The sequence below is a fragment of the Macaca nemestrina genome, chromosome 4 (assembly GCF_043159975.1).
Source record: "Macaca nemestrina isolate mMacNem1 chromosome 4, mMacNem.hap1, whole genome shotgun sequence".
Classification (NCBI taxonomy): domain Eukaryota; kingdom Metazoa; phylum Chordata; class Mammalia; order Primates; family Cercopithecidae; genus Macaca; species Macaca nemestrina.
In genome coordinates, this window is record NC_092128.1 from 5,149,906 (window position 1) to 5,167,101 (window position 17,196).

Consider the following 17,196-nt stretch of genomic DNA (forward strand, 5'->3'; position numbering starts at 1 on the left):
TTCCTCACTCAATAGCTATGCACTGAGCACACACATCCTTGGCCTAGATGCTCCAGCTGACGGGTAAATGCAGGCTGGTGTGCACAGAGGGGAAAAGGGAAGCTAACGTTTTTTGAGGAGTGACAGGCCCTGTGTGTGCACTTTGCATTTATGATCTCATTTATTTCTCACAAAATTTTAACAGGATAAGTAATCTTATCACTATTTTATAGATAAGGCAACGGAGACAGGGTGATTAAATAACTACTCAAGATACCTTAATAAGTCTATCTGCCTACAAAAGAAGTGTTCTCTACATCGTCAATGTCAATAATTAGCAGTCTTCTTTCCATTAAGATGTCTGTGACCATGTAACCATTCATAAACCTTACAAGTATGTTTGTATTTCTTTTTTTTTTTTTTTTTTTTTTTTTGAGACGGAGTCTCGCTCTGTCTCGCTGGAGCGCAGTGGCCGGATCTCAGCTCACTGCAAGCTCCGCCTCCCGGGTTTACGCCATTCTCCTGCCTCAGCCTCCCGAGTAGCTGGGACTACAGGCGCCCGCCACCTCGCCCGGCTAGTTTTTTTTTTTTTGTATTTTTTTTTTTAGTAGAGACGGGGTTTCACCGTGTTCGCCAGGATGGTCTCGATCTCCTGACCTCGTGATCCGCCCATCTCGGCCTCCCAAAGTGCTGGGATTACAGGCTTGAGCCACCGCGCCCGGCCAGTATGTTTGTATTTCACATATACAAGCCCCGCTAGTCAGTGACTTGGCTCAGGCAGCATTTCTAGAAAATGGCATCAGCAGTCAGAGCATAGGATCTCCACCTCGCAAATTACTCCCCTAATAATAAGCTATCAACAGACCCCTGATACACAAAGTTGTTCACTGACTTTCTCTGCAATCGACAGCAGTTGCTCTTTTATTATTGGCTGTTAAGCACATAATAGCCAATCTGAGAACTGATTTATATTTCATGAATTAACTTTTCCTTTTATAAAATAAAAAGAAAATAAATATTTTCTTTGAAAACAGCTGATAATAGAAATTTTCTAGGTTTCTACAAGAGCACATGGCAAAGCAAGCTTCTAAAATATTTTGTTGGCTAGGAGTAGTTATTTGAAGGGCCGTCCTATGAAAAACCTATTCAATGCTCTTTTTTCTTTAAGAAGGAACAGCTCTTGCCAGAATACAAGGTGAATTCATGTGCTTTTCAGGCTTTTGGGGAAAAAAAAATAGACTCTATTTATCCTAGTTCTCTTCTCCCAGCTCAGAAAGACCCATCCATCTGCGTAATCAATAGCAAGCTCCAAGACTCTGTTCTGGTTCACTAGGGGGAAGGGAAAAAAAGCTTCAAAGAAAACCAACACTGCAGCTGAGTTTCTGAACATATTTGCAGAAAAAAATTACATAATACGAATTAAATCATGTACTTAAGTACCTTTTAACGGACAGAAAGACTTGCCTGCTTATTATTCAAGATGGAGATCTGATTTTTCAAAAATACATTGTAGCCCAGGAACCCATCACCTTTTGAGAAGGAAGAGCTGCTAGATACTTCTCTCAAATCTTGACATCACTAGAGGGGCTGGTAGTGTTATATAAACGCTCTCTCTTCCTCCCCTGGGTATTCCAGCCAACCTCCTCTGGAAGACTAGGGAAAGAGGCATTGCTTGAAGTCACCTGGAGACCTCCCGGGGGCAGCATCAGGGTTTCCTGGCAGCGCCATCCCATCAGAGAGCACCTGCTCTAGCCAGTGTTAGTCATGCACCTGGTATTTCAGTGAAAGCCCAAGTTACATTGATTTTGCAAATTCTGGAAAGAGGAGAACTCTCTTGCTTTCAATTCTTTATCCCTCAATATCAATCACATACACATTGGAGCTTTACAATCATAAAATATTTATTAACCTCCAGCTTTTAATGTTCATGAATAAAGAGCCAAATTAATAATTTTTGAGCGTTGGTTAAAAAGAAACTAAGAATGTTCTCTAAAAGGACGGTATTCAAGGCCAAAGAAGAAGTCATGGGTGGTTTTACTGGACACCAAAATGACTCACTGTAAAATGTCGTTCGTTGGTTATTTGAATCATAAAGCTTTGAGAAATTAAACTGTTTGACTGCATCACATTTTGTTTCTTTGTTTTCTTCCCAGAGCTGAAAGCAGTTGATCTGGTTTGTGTGGAAAGATATACACTGAAACACAAGCCAGACCACAAAGAGAGATTCAAATACAGAGATAGCCTTGCTGGTCTCATCCCCAGAGACATGGCATGAGAGGGAAGGGAAAACTGGATGATGTGAGTCTATGCAATGACACCATTTACTCTATTAAGAGGCTAAGAGGTAGTATTTTTCCTTCTTCCAAATGTACCACTGCAAACCCACAACCTCTCCCACATCACACAGAGCCACTTCAGAGACTGAGTTGGAGGAGCAAACACCTTACTAAGTGGTGCACTCAGCCTCCCGTGACAGTGATCAGCCATGTTGGACACCACCAACTGAATACCTACTATGTGCTAGTTATTTTAATAGCTGCTGTATAAACAGTATTAATATTAAATTTAATCTTCACCCCTAAACACTATGTACTGGTATTACCAGCTTCACCTTAAATTGGAGGAAATTTTATTCAGGTAGGTTGAAATTTGGCTAAGCAAACATAGCTAGGTTGTGGAAAGATACAAATTCAAATTCTGATTTGTAGCACTGTTGATGCTTCTTCTACTAAACTATCCTGGTTGGTTGGTTGTGTGGTTAGTCCTTTGGGGGAAAAGGTATCACGATCTCGTCTTACCTCCTCTTTGGATTAGCAATTTTAAAATAGTCTTCCCTACTTCCTAACAGCCTGCAGAAAATGGTTTCAGGGATTCCCACAGGACGCAAAAAGGAGACCTACAGAAAACTAGTCTCACCTGGTCAGAGCTGCAAAGGGCACAAACACCCTGGCTATTGTTTCTCTCCCTGGTCAGAAGAAGTCTTGGATGAGGATAGATTCTGACACAAATCCGGGATGCAGAGGCTCAATAATTTTAATACATGAGCTGCCTCCAACTGCTTAAGGATAGAATAAGAGGTTCACAAGTAGTTTACATTGGTTTTCACCTTTGCGTCATGACTGATGAAGTATCCTGTTGTATTTTGTTCTTTTACCAAAATATGTAAATATAGGTTTGCATATTTAAGTACACAGAGGCTTGTTGAACATCAGTGTAAACACTTCGCATACCAGAGTCTCTATGTGTGCAGGTGCGGGGTTGTGTGGGTTTATTAGATACCTTTGTGCTTCAAAGAAATATGGAAAGCATAATGAAAAGCTCACTCACAAAGCTCAACTACCTTAACTGGGCAAATAATGAGGTTAGGGGTCCTCCTTCCAGTTTTGAATTCATTAGCCAAGTTTCTGAGACTAGAAAACTGCATAGCTTAGCAATATTAGACTTAGAGACCTCCAAATTACACAGTTACTATTTGTCTCTCACCCCTGCGAGACTGTAAATTAATTTAAGATAAGGACTGTGTCTTATTAAGATAAGGACTGTGTCTTATTAATCTTTGTATACCTAACATCTGATTAGACCTCGGTGTAGCCAAGACAAATATATTTGGGGGGAAAAGTATTATTTTCACTTGTTTCATCCCCTTGAAACTAGAGTTCACTGCTCTTAAGAATAAAAATATCCCATGAAGGACTTAACAAGTCAGTGGTTCCCGAACGCCTTGTCCACAGCAGGTGCACTCACAGTTTCTAACTTGGGAAGTCATTCTGGGGCGTTCATGGCCTTTGGATCTGCTGTGGTGCTGCCTTCCACTCCTGGTCTTTTCACGGGACCAGAAGAGTCCAGAGAACCACCACAACCACAAGACAATCTGCATCCTGCTCCGACATTGAGAAAGAGCCATTAGCATCTTCATGTACAGAATGTTGGAGCCAGATAAGACCTTCAGATGGTTCTGCTGTTCTCAACTTCAGATGCCCATTAGAACGACCTGGCGAGCTTTACCGACCATGTATGGATATCCCGGGCCTCACCCACTGTGACTCTGACTGAATCAGAGTGGGTTAGAGTCTCGACATCAAAAGCTTTTTTTTAAAGCTTTCTAGGAGATAATAATGTACTACTGACATGCAGAATCATGCTGATTTCATCTACAACCTCTTCCCCCATTTTATAGGTGAGAAAACTGAAGCTTAGGGAGGAGAAGTGACCACTTTGGGCAAAACCATAGGAAAGTCGGGATCAAACCAGGATTTCTTACATCCTGTTCATAGCTCTGTCGGATCACGCTGCCTTTCATGATCGTGGCTACCCTTAAATATTCAAACTTGGGTTGTTTCATGTCATTGTAACTAACAATAGAGAGTATATAGAAAAGCAAACCTATTTTTCCTCCTGTTGTAAATTTAAAGGAGCTCTTCCAGCACACAGATTTCTGTGGGCTAACATTTGCGGAATTAAATGCCTTTATACAGTATCCAATAACCAGATTTACAGATTTTTCTAGTGAAATCAAACAGTCATTTGGCTCTTGTGTACATTCAGTCTAAACAGCAAAGCCACTTAAAACAGTGATTCCAACACTCTTCAGTTTCCAGCCACAGCAAGTGGAATGGTCTTGGGTTTGTTTAAACAACTGTCCTCTTATTCCCACTTGCTTCCAATAAAAATATATAAATAAATAGAGACTACCAAAACCATGAGAAGACTGTCGCTGTTTTTTAAGGAGAACAAATTAGTGGTATAATAATGTTCCATTTCATACGAGTACCCAAAGTCCAGTTCTTGAAATTCTATGCTCATCATCTTCAACGCCACCTTGGCTGCAGGTCATTAGAAGTGCTTCCTTCAAAGTCAGCCTGAACACACACAGGCTTTTTCACCAGACTGAGCCATGGCACTGCCAGGAGCTCCCTCCAGCCCAAACTGCAAACAGGAAGTGGCTCAGGAAGGAGGACAGCCTGGAGGAAGCCCAGTCAGGCTTCAGCTGTGGCTCTTTGAATGCAATGCCGCATAGCCACTCCTCCATTAAGAGGCTTTTCAATCCTTTCTCTGAAATTGTTTTCTAATCTACTTCTGATTTAAAAAAAAAATTATTAATAATAGACTGGAGTTACTAGCATCAAACTACCATTAGAAAGAGAATGAATAATTCAGAATTGAGACAACAGAGTAATTATATCACCCATTTACATTTCCTAAATAATTAAGGAATTCTTCGGAGTATTTAGGATTTGCTTCATCATCTGGACTGTGTTGGTGACGAGTGAAACCCTGGGTGTCTGTTCATATCCACTGGAGTCCTCCTCTGAGGGTTCAGGCCATGTCTGGGTGCTACTAGCTTGGGACCCCAAGTCAGTTGCCTCTCTGCACTTGTGTGCATTGTACATCTGTAGGGACATCTCTCCCAGGATGCCAAGGGGCCCCTGGGGCCTCCCTTCCAAATACAGCTTAGGGAGTGTCCATCTGAAACTCTGAGGTGTTGTAAGCAATACGTTTTCAGATCATTCAGAGACGTCAGTGGCTCAAATAAAGCTCCGTCTGTGAAAGAGAAAATAAAAGCTGGTCTTTCGTTCATCATCCTATCTACAAGTGACTCTGATCCATCACAACTGATGGCATTAAGGAAGACCTTTTTAAGAGTCCAGAGCCAGACCCACGTATGATTTCTACAAGACATTGTCAGAGTCCTCTAACATCTAGAAAGTGTCACACTCAACACATTTAATCAGACGTTCCCAGTCCCTGTCTACACAGATACGACTGTTTTCCACGCTGCTCAGATTAAATCTCAGAACTGGGAGGAACCACTCACTTTACTGATGGGAAATACAGGGCACTAAGCAACTTGCCCAAGACCAAGAGGCTAATTTCAAACCCAAACACGGCTGGCTGTCCCAGTGCAGCCTCGAGTTGTGCACGCGTCACACGGTTCTTCTGCAGAGTTCCATCATTTCAATGCTTTTAATATCCTCTTGCTTACTCAGAAGAAATACCCACTTATATACTATACACATGCTTTAATTTGGAAAGGCGTTATTTTGGTTCTACCCAGTGAAGGCAGACCCTTGCTTAAGAAGTAATTTCAAAATTACTCGCATACTCACATTATCTCATCTTTAAAAGCCTAAAAGAGTAGATACGGGGATTCCAGAAGTAGTTGACAAAGCATATCTGTAACCCCAGGCTTTTCTTAAATGACTTAGACCATCAGACAGAAAGAAAAGCTGTGGATCTATTGTCAGAAATGTATAGATGTATAGAGATGTAGAGAGATGCGCTCATTGCTTGCTGTTTATTCATCTACTAAAGTGACTTCTAACCATCAGGGTGACAATCCTGGCATTCAAAGAAAACCACAGAATCATAAAACGTTGAAGCAAGATGGAAACCTACCCATCCTGTTATTCCAGCCCTGCATTACAAGTGTAAGGGATCACTGAACATCGGTTTCAGGGTCATCCATTCCTTCCTAGACCCTAAGCACTGATGGAATGGACTCTGATATTGACACGCAGCACGGACATTTACCATCTTCCTGAATCCCAAGTAGAATAACTATTCAGGAAAGAATTCTTTACTTGTTGCACAGAGCCTAGCTTCTGACAACAGAGGAAAAAAAAAAAAAAAAAAGCAATGAATTCCCAAGAGATTTTACTATTCTGTGGAGACAGGCAAAAGTTGAAATCCCAGAAGCTGTCTGCCTTTAGGCTAGCTTGGTGCTGATCTTCTCATTACGCAGGATTATGGTAATAGCCTACAATGTGTATCATACATTTGAATGCTTTGTGATTACAATTGCCTTAGTACATTCTAATGCTTTAACAGTGCAATACAAAGACTGAGATTTTCTTAGCTTTTGTCCTTCTAGTTAGATAGGGCTTCTGAGAGACTAGAGAGTCTGAAGGAAAACACATATACACATAGTTTCAGAATTCTATTAGCCATCGCATTCAACACTTAAATCGGCTCCCAGAGGCTAAGATCAGACTATGCTGGTTGATGTATGAGTGGTCATAAATATGGCTAACCGTCGCACCGTGGCTCAGATGCTAAACTGCCTTTCCCAGAAAACTTTTGCTCTGAGTAAACACCCAGCACGGAGCTGGCTGCTGATTGCTTCTACTGCAGATCAGTTAAAATTAAATTCCCAACCTTTGGTAAGGCATCAAACAGGCATGACTGAATCTCCCAGCAGAAATTTTGTAAGATCATGTGAGTATCTCTCAGCACATCTCACACTGCAGGTCAGCTACTTTTTTTTTTTTCCCAGAAATTAAACTTTTTCTTTTTGCTCAGTAAGTTGATTTGTATCCTTTTACTCACCCTCCAAAATTTCTTTAATCTGTTCACTCTGGGCACTTTAGAAGCATCCATCCCTGCCGGTTGGAGGTCTGAGGTGTGCGCCCCTTGCAGCTGCCAGGACGTCTGTGGGACTCACACAGACCAGTGTCGGAAGCAACGTGATGCCCAGGGATTCTTGCAGCAGAGACACTCCCAGGCTTTTACGCTGCTTTACCAACAACCACAGACTTCGCCGTGCAGCACAGAGTAACCAATGGCTGAACACGACCTTCTCGGCCTCTGGGGATCAGAGGGGAGTAGAGAGGACCCCCTGCCAGCAGATCCCCCTGACCTACTCAGCCTCCCAGGGGAAAAAATGGGTGTTTTCCGAATGATTCTACATTCTTTCTCTTACCTCACATCAGCTTTGCATCCTAGATCAAAGATCATATCCTGCTCTGAGAAACACACACACTAACCATTATCTCGGCTCAAAATCAACGCCTGATACTGAGGGTCCTCGCTGTGCCTGGGCTGGTCCCTGCTTCTTGGTTGGTCCTGCTCGTCTGCCATGCCTGGGGGCAGGGCTTTCTATCCATGTTTCTGGATAAAGGCTAAATGCTGACCGCTAAGTTTGGCTGCTCAGAGAAATAGAGATTTGGCCATGATCCACTTAATCTTATGCTAAGGGAACGGACAGGTATTTCAGAGTGGTTTAGGCAATTAAGAAAGAAATCTACAGATGCCTCCGCAAATAGCGCAGGGCCCCTGTCAGAGAAATGCACAATGGGGAGGGAACGACCCACAGTTGTTTATACTCACTTCTGTGACAGTCCTGGTGCTGAGAGATTCATTTGACACATGGTTTTGGAGTCCTGGCTCTAAGGTATGAAAGTGCGAGCCAGGCAGTCACTGACGGTGCACCTGTGGGGTTTCTATCCGGCGTTGTGGTGACCTAATTGTCCATCGTTCTCTCCATGAGGCTGTGGGTTCCTCGAAGGCAGATCTTAGAACCTGACCAGTGCCCAGCAGGGTGTGGGAACCACACAAGCCTTCAGTCACAGAGGAAGGAAAGGAGGAGGGGAGGAAGGAAGACACCCTAGTGAATGCTGAGGCTCTCTGCACAGCACTTGGCGTGTCGCATCACCACTCTGGAAGAACCACTCCCCGAGGTGATTCTGCCCTTACAGGAATTTGACAGGAGGGATTGGACGTATTTAGAGTGCTTAGTTCACATGCAGACCTTTTAACAAAATCAGGGGCCACATTTAAACAATGACTTCAGCTCACCCAGGCACCTGCTGTTTTTCATTGTCATGAATTATAATAATATGCTGGCATTAAAAGAATTTCTAATTGTCACGCAGAAGCAGTGAATGAACACTGTTCTTTTGGGATTTTCTTGCTAGAGGTTGTTTTAGGGCAGTGAAAGTCGGGCACTGAAAAGGTGGCTCAGAGGCAAGAGTCAAAACTTGAGAAAATCAGCTTCATAAAACCAAAGGGGGCAAGAAAGGAGGAAGAGAAAAGTGATGGAGGCCAAGAGCGGTAGCCGGCTGGGGACTCAACAACAGCAAAATCTTCACACAGCTCTGAAGAATCCTTATCCGGGAAGTGAATTCAGAAACGGGTGACATTAGCCCCTTAGCCAGTCTCGTCTCAATCACGAAGAGAAAGCCCCCAAAAGAACACCAGCTCTGAATTACAGGAAAGCACTCCAGGGCGCAGAGTGGGAAGAGAAGTGAGAAAGCGGGGCTCAGGAAAGGAGAGTGAGAACCGAGAACCTGTTTCTGGGAGAATACCGAAAGGCCAGGCTTCGAGGGCAAGGGAAAGCAGTGCCTCCTCAGGAAGGCGCTGGTGGTCTCCACCCCACAGCAGGTGGTTATGCATTTTCTCCTGATGGGGAAGCAGGATGGAGTTGATGGTTAGGGCAATGCACTGGCTCACATATTACTAACACAGAGAGACACAGCATAAAGTCTCTTCCTAGTCATGAAGATGGAGGATGCTTCACCTCCGCAAAGAGTCTGCTGGCTTTTCTGTCCAGTGAAAATCATCTCTTGACATTCGTGTGTGAGCAGTGCTGGCTGCCAAACGTTTCTGGCCCACCTTCCCCGGGCACATGTTACATCATCCTTCCTGGTTGCTATGGCCAGAAGGAACTGGGTGACCTGTCAACGGGTTCTAGAAGGAAGCAGCATCCCTTTGGCATCAGCAGCTTGAATGACCCCAACATAAAACCTCCCAGAGCTCTCTTTCCTCTGGCATGGCAACCAGCCTGAGGAGGGGCACAGCAGAGCCGCCTGGCAGGCCAGCAATGGGCATGTGGCAAGACTGAGAAATAAAGCCTTCTTCTTGGAGCCCTGGAGATCATGGAGCCTACCTAGGTGATCCTGGTGGTTACAATTTGTAGACTTATGGCCTTAATTTGTGTCCCCCTTAGCAATCCATAATTAGCCCAGGATGAATTTGCAGGTTTCAGTGTGCAATGGCATTTTGCAGTTTCCTAAGTGAGAAGTTCAGCTCATTCATCCTCCTAAACCCAAGCAGGATCACACATCCACAGCCCAGACTGCCAGCCATAGGGCTCAGTCCTCAAGACCATTAAGAATGCATTTTCGGCCAGGTGCGGTGGCTCACGCCTATAATCCCAGCACTTCGGGTTGCCGAGGCAGGCAGATCATGAGGTCAGGAGTTCGAGACCAGCCTGACCAACATGGTAAAACCTCGCCTCTACTAAAAATACAAAAATTAGCTGGGTGTAGTGGCACACACGTGTAATCCCAGCTACTCAGGAGGCTGTGGCAGGAGAATCACTTGAACCTGGGAGGCGGAGGTTGCAGTGAGCCGAGATTGTGCCACTGTACCACTCCAGCCTGGGTGACAGAGTGAGACTTTGTCTCAAAAAAAAAAAAAAAAAAAAGAGAGAGAGAGACAGACGCATTTTCATGAACGCACCACACCTCAAGTGTTTTTAAAATGGCGAAAGACACAAATTGAACCCACACAGAGAGATAAGGGGTCCAAAGGAGTGTTTATAAACTAATATTATGCTGCTTTACATATTAAACATGTAAAATGGGCTATATGCTTTCTGCCATTGGCATAAATTAGTTGTTTAGGCCTGCGAGCTCAGCTCCTCTTTGGCTGAATGAAGAGGACAGGAGTTTCAGGATGTTTATTTAAGGCCATCAACGGTTGGCCGTCTCTACAGAGGCATTCACACCGGAGAGGGTCATGTCTTACACAAACCAGCAGAATAGTGCGGAATTTCTGACACCAGAGCCGGCTCTTGCAAGGAAGTATGATGGGGCCGTTGGGGAGACTTTTAAGTGCCTCTCCCATGATGCCTTGTCACCACTCTCTGGACAGCAGTGTTCCTCTCTTATCTTAAAGACAGTTTCTACGAGTGGAAAACCAAAATAAAGAAAAGGGCTTGATCTCAGGAGCTTAAAGCTTTACTGGAACTCAGAACCAGCAGTTTTCCAGGGGCATGCTCTTGTGTTTGGCATTGAAATGCATCAGATCTGTGGGTAGCCTGTTGATCATGTCAATATGGAAACAAAGCAAGTTAATACTCTTAGAGCTCTTCAACTTTCCACTTAAGAGAAGTCGCAAGTTAAGCAACACAGATAGCTACAGGAATCAGTACTGCTGACAAAATTATTCCAAGCCAGGGGATTGAACTGGCAGGGTTTCTAGTATTTCCTCTTTAAAGAGTCTTGTAAGTAAGACCTATAGGCTAAGGACCAAGAAAAGCTGATTAATATTTAATTGATGGCTGATAAAAATAATGTGAACTTGAATTTATATGATTTTGAAAAGGTAGGCATGATGGATTTGTAACCTTGGAAACAAACTGTGGAGAAACCTTACATCACAAAAAACTGTTCATCACTGAAAATATGGGTGAAAACATGTAGGTTTCTGATACTTCTTCCTGAGCAAGCATTTTTTTTTAAAAAGATTGTCATTCCTAGAATATCTTTTCCCAAGTCATTTGAAGTTTCATCACCCACATTATTAAAAATGGGAAATTCATGGATCTAAGTGTTTAAGGAAAGGGCAAAGCTTTTGAAATCTTAAAAATAATAATATAAACTCAAATATATATACATATATATTATCTCTCTAAATATATATAAACATATATACACTATCTGTATATATAATATATGTATGTATATATAGAGAGAATATATATATAGAGAGAGAGAGCCCAGGTTGTTGCCCAGGCTGGAGTGCAGTGGTACAATCTCGGCTCACTGCAGCCTCCACCTCCTGGGTTCAAGCAATTCTCATGCCTTAGCCTCCCGAGTAGCTGAGATTACAGGTGTGCACTACCATGCCTGGCTAATTTTTGTATTTTTTGTAGAGACAGGGTTTCACCATGTTGGTCAGGCTGATCTTGAACTCCTGGCCTCATGTGATCCACTTGCCTCAGCTTCTCAAAATGCTTGGATCACAGGCATGAGCCACCACAAATATTTTGCTAATTAGTCACATTTTAAATATATCCTGTACTTCCTTCTGTTTCGGCACAAAAAGGCCTTTTCAACATTTTTAAACCAAAATCCTCTTATGAGAGTCTCAATTTTGAAAAGAGGTTTTTGGTAAACCAAGAATTGTCAGGTCATTTTTAGCTTAAATTATATTAAAAGAACACTAATGATGTGTTGATTTTTTAAATAAATGGAGGCAGCTGTTTTCACTGAATGTTGGGCTTACTACAGCGGTGGAAAGTATATATACTCAATGTCATTTACAAAGTGGAACACCATAGAATGGGGCAGTGCACTGAAAATTAACGACCTCACATGTTGTGTTTATACTTTACAAAGATGAAAGTGACACAAACTCAGGCCAACTTCTGATAGCAAGTTAGTGATTCCTAGGATGACCAAGGCCATAAACCTGAAGCAAACCTAAGGTTTTGATGTAGAGAAAAGGAAGTGATAGCCATTATTGGTGCCAGCTTGGTGGTCCAGACATGGGGAGCTCATGCCAGACACTTGTTTTTCAGGGACAACATTCATGAAATCACAATCACAAAGTGCAGTGCTTGGTATGAGGGCTGAATTTTAGGTTATCAAGAATTTATCCCTAGAATATCAATATTCAACCCGATGGCTTCTAATGTAAAAGAAATTCTAAGACCCACACTTTCTAATCTGATGCCAATAGCCCGTTAAGTACCCTTCAGTCTCCATTCACTCAACCCTTAAAGCACTGCACTTCCTTCTTGAACTCTCATTTCGTCCTTTGTTCTGCATGTAACCTACAAATTCAGGTGTGCAAGAAATATCACATTTCCTTATTTTCTTTAGAGCAACCAGAATTTGAATGCAATGCTCAGTTCTAACAGGCTGGCAGGACACTCAGTCTTCCTCTTCTCTGGGGTCATCTCCTCCAGGCCTGGTCTGCAGTCCTGTGAGTTTACACAGAGCCATAGCCCAGGAAAAGGAGACTTCTGATGATGTGTCACCTGTGGCAGGGATTTCTTCAGTCTGCATTGCTCCTTAAGGCATGTCAGCCCTGCTGCTTCTGGGCCAGCCTGGGACACAGAACCATTTGGAGGGGTTGGGGGCCAGGAATCTGGGACCTCCCCCAGTGACAGCCTCACTCAACATTCCCCTTGGGACCCTGCCACTTCCCTTGAGTTCTATCTTGAAGCAGCACGCAGATCTTTGCTAGTGGTGGAGACGCCAACTTTTCCTCTTTCCCCCATCTGAGGCTGTTCCTCCTCCTGCTGCCTCTAGTCTAAAGGCTCTTCAACCTCTCCCTCCTAATCTGAATCCTTCTATGTAAACTGCAAAAGGCCGTTGCAGAATGAGGCAGGATCATCTCTGAGTAGGGATGTTTTCAAATGTTAATATCCTATCTAAACATGATCTGTGTATTTCAGGATAAAGCCATAGTCAGTGACTTCCTTCCAACAGACAGATGTCTGTGTCTGAAGTTCCGGGTTCAATGGAACGTGTTTTTACTGCTCTCACCTGTCTTGCAGAGTACTCAAAGAGAGTACTCAACTAGAATTGGTGTTTTTCAGGGTTTTTTTTTTTCAAGAATCCCCAACTTAATAAAACTGTGAAATGATTCTTGGGGATGGATAGAGAAACCCATATATTGTACTTTTCTGCCTTTTGGTGGTTTTTGGCTTTGTGGTTAGGGGCTAAAGATAGAAGTTAAAAAAAAAAAAAAAAAAGGTGGTCAGCATGAAAGCACTTTTAAAGAGGTGTGGGGCCTGGAGGCCTTGGCTATTTCAGAGTTTGTTCAACAGTGACTTCTTTGCTTCCTGAGCAAATGGCGGATGCTAAGTTTTCTGTAGTAATTGGATGATGTTGTCGGTATAAAGGTTTTACCTTCAAATTAGCAGTGACCTTTTGTTCTTCAAAGCTCATTGAACACAAATGAGTAACTTCAACCTTCTGTAAGAATGAAGTATCATGACAACTTACAACTTACTCCCCTGATCTGGACCCAGCTTTGGGTCACCCCAAGAGCTTTCTGAAGTACCCTGGTTGGTGAAAGGAGTGGAACCACTCAGTCACCAGTGGGTTGGCTTCAAGGGAAGAGCCCTGAATCTCAGGGACTCAGGACCACAACGTTCCTGCCTCACCCAACACTGACTGACCATTAGGGAGTGCTCACCTTACTTCTCTGGGCCTCGTGTTTCTCCTCGGTCCACGACAAAGACAGCAACATTGCCTATGGGTTATATGAAGCGTTTAATTTCACATCCACCGTGAGCCTTCTGCCAATGCTGTGCATTAGTGCTCTATCAAAGTACTGTATTACTCCTAGTACTTGAGTACCATTCTTATTACCATCGTTGCCTGACATCACAAAGAAACCTGGGTAAGGTGAGGATTCATTTCTTCAAGACCCATCTGAATTTTCATATCACAGATGATTATTTTAAAAAGTGTGTAAAGGAACAAAATACTCTTCTGAAGTATATCATTAGCATCACATATTCCAATGAGCCCAAACTATGCTGACTTAAGCACAGATCCCAGGTCAGGGCCTCAGGCCCTTCTGCAAATATCCAGCAACTTGGTGACCGACAATGGTCACCCCTCTTTGGCTTTCCTCAGCATACTTCTATCCTTTCATTTGATTTATTATGACTCTCATCTTTTAAAATTAGAGATGCAGTTTGGCTTTTATTATTTCCTTCAAGTCTTACACTTACAGTCATATGTCTCTTTAATTTTCATCATTTATACTTCCTTTTTTACCATATCTCATTAGTAAAGCTAATTTTGAAGGGGCTTCTTTATCGATGCGGCAATATTGTTCCACATCAACCAAAAACCTTGTATTGAAGCCATCCATTTCTACGCATCCGTAGCCAGCACCTGCCTATATTTCAGGTGTATATCTGTGTGGGAGATGCAAAGACAACTTTACTCCTCAGTGAATAGAAAATTATTTCGGCTGGGTGTGGCGACTCATGCTTGTAAACCCAGCACTTTGGGAGGGCAAGTTGGGAGAATCGCTTGAGCCCAGGAGTTTGAGACCAGCCTGGGCAACATGGCAAGACTTCATCTCTACTAAAAATACAAAAGTTAGCCAGGTGTGGTGACAGGCACCTATAATTCCAGCTACCCTGGAGGCTGAGGTTGTAGTGAGCCGAGATCGTGCCACTGCACTCCAGCCTGGGCGACAGACTGAGACTCCGACAAAAAAAAAAAAAAGAAAAAAAGAAAAGCCAGCCTCCTGTAAGAATAAATAACCTTGGTTCTAAGCTCTCATCTGCCAGTGAATGGTAGATGTAGGAGTGCTCTGTTGCAGCCAAAACAAATTGCTATAAGCTGAGCATCTTAAGGCAACACCCACTGTAGTTCTATAGGTTCCAGGTCCAGCATAGTGTGGCTATATTTTCTGTCCAGGGTCTAGGGGGTGCAGTGGAGATCAACGTGTCAGCCACACTGTACTTATTCCTGGAGGCTCTAGGGGTGGGGTGGAGGGAAAACCTGCTTCCAAGCTCATGCTGGTGCCAGGGTCCAGCCCCTTCTCAGGCCTTCTCCTCCCTTAAGCCACCAACTGCACACTGAGTCTTTCCCTTGCTTTGACCTCCTCTGTTGCTTTGAAGGGCTCATATCATGACATTGGTTCCACCTAGAGAATCCAAGATTATTTCCCAACCTTAATTCTCTCTGCAAAGTCTCCTTTGCCAGGTACTGTAATATATCCATGGATCTGATACCAGGGGACAGAGATCATAGGAGCCAAAATTCTGCCAACGACAGTGGGTTTGTGGCAACGTCTTTTATGTGATGGGCAGTATTAAGCACAGAGAATAATTCAAGCATAAGACATGTTAGCTGGGAAACGACTCCATATAATGTAATATTAAAAATAAATAAAAAGTAAATTAGTGAGGTTTTGCCCTATTGAACATCAATTCATCCAGGAGTCCTTACACAGGCCAATGAATGACTCCAACATAGTGTCTGGTTATAATTTCAGAGGTTGGGAGCCAGGAGGAATCCTCCTAAACTTTGTTGAATAATTTATTTTCATAGCTGATTTTGCCAAAAGGAAGCTGGGAGATGTCATTATGCAGACACAAACACTCTTTAGCCAGGGAGTCAATGCCCTTTGTTCCTCAACTCCCTCTGCAGTGCCACCCCCGGGGTTTTTCATGGCTCACTCCTGCTTTTTTATGAGAATCAAACTGCATGCATGTATGATCGGTCAAATCACCACCAATGTCAGCCTCATTGAATTAGACATGAAGCAGTAGACTGAAGAACAGACTCTGGAAAAGATGAGAGGAGAGGGGAAGAGAGAGAAGAAAAAAAATACTTAAAAGAAATTGGGGCCGGGCGTGGTCCCTCACATCTGTAATCCCAGCACTTTGGGAGGCCAAGGCAGATGGATCACTTGAGGTCAGGAGTTTGAGACCAGCCCGGCCAACATGGTGAAACCTCATCTCTAACAAAAATACAAAAATTAGACCAGGACAGGGGGTGCGGGTTGCAGGTGCCTGTAATCCCAGCTACTTGGGAGGCTGAGACAGGAGAATTGCTTGAACCTGGGAGATGGAAGTTGCAGTGATCTGAGATCATGCCACTGCACTCCAGCCTGGGTGACAGAGTGAGACTCCATCACAAAACAAAACAAAACAATGAAAGAACGAACGAACGAACGAAACAAAGAAAGAGAAAGAAAAGAAAGAGAAAAGAAAGAAAAAAAGAGAGAGAGAAAGAAAAAGAAAGAGAAAGAAAAAAAGAAAGAAAGAAAAGAAAGAAAGAAAGAAAGAAAGAAAGAAAGAAAGAAAGAAAGAAAGAAAGAAAGAAAGAAAGAAAAGAAAAGAAAAGAAAAGAAAAGAAAAGAAAAGAAAAGAAAAGAAAAGAAAAGAAATTGGGCTGTGAAGAAATTATGAGATAACAAAGAGGGTGAGAGAAGAGAGGAGAGAGGAGAAAGGAGAGAGGCAGGAGAAGGTGGGAAAAGGAAGACAGAACGGGAGAAGCAGGAAATGAGCAACTTGCTTGCATTACAGGGACTCGATGTCTCCTGAAAAATATACAAAAATAAGTTGTTTAACCTTGGAGATATCGATTTGCCTGCAAAGAGCCAGGCTTGCAGTAATGAAGAAATGGTGATAAAAAGAAAATTCTAAACAAAACAAAACGTTTCCAGGCAGGTCTGTGAGCACGGGCAGGCTGACTCTTAGACACCAATAGGCCTTGGCCTTCTAGTTCCCTCATTTGTGATGAGACAGCTTTGTAGCATGTATCAATTCCAAGGATTTGTTTCTAACAAATTTGTTTCTAACAAAAGAGGTGTTTCCCGGATAAAAATGTGCCATGCCCTGGAGATCTGGTTTCCAGCAATGTGGATCTACTTCACAGTGCTGAACTGAACATTTGAAAACAGTTAACATGGTAAATTCTATGCTATGATTTTTTTAACCAAAATAAAAAT

At 43.0% G+C, this 17,196-nt stretch overlaps 1 protein-coding gene and 1 long non-coding RNA gene across 5 annotated transcripts in view; both read right to left on the reverse strand.

Annotated features, from left to right (window-relative positions):
- LOC139362678 (uncharacterized) overlaps positions 1-16,447 on the reverse strand; it is a 74,494-nt gene extending 58,047 nt beyond the window's left edge. Inside the window, exon 1 of the long non-coding RNA XR_011621832.1 lies at positions 1-16,447. This exon is cut by the window's left edge and continues 17,663 nt beyond it. This is a non-coding gene — a long non-coding RNA (uncharacterized lncRNA).
- LOC105474942 (dipeptidyl peptidase like 6) overlaps positions 1-17,196 on the reverse strand; it is a 1,161,442-nt gene that overhangs the window by 705,896 nt on the left and 438,350 nt on the right. The gene's annotated exons all lie outside the window — the stretch shown is intronic.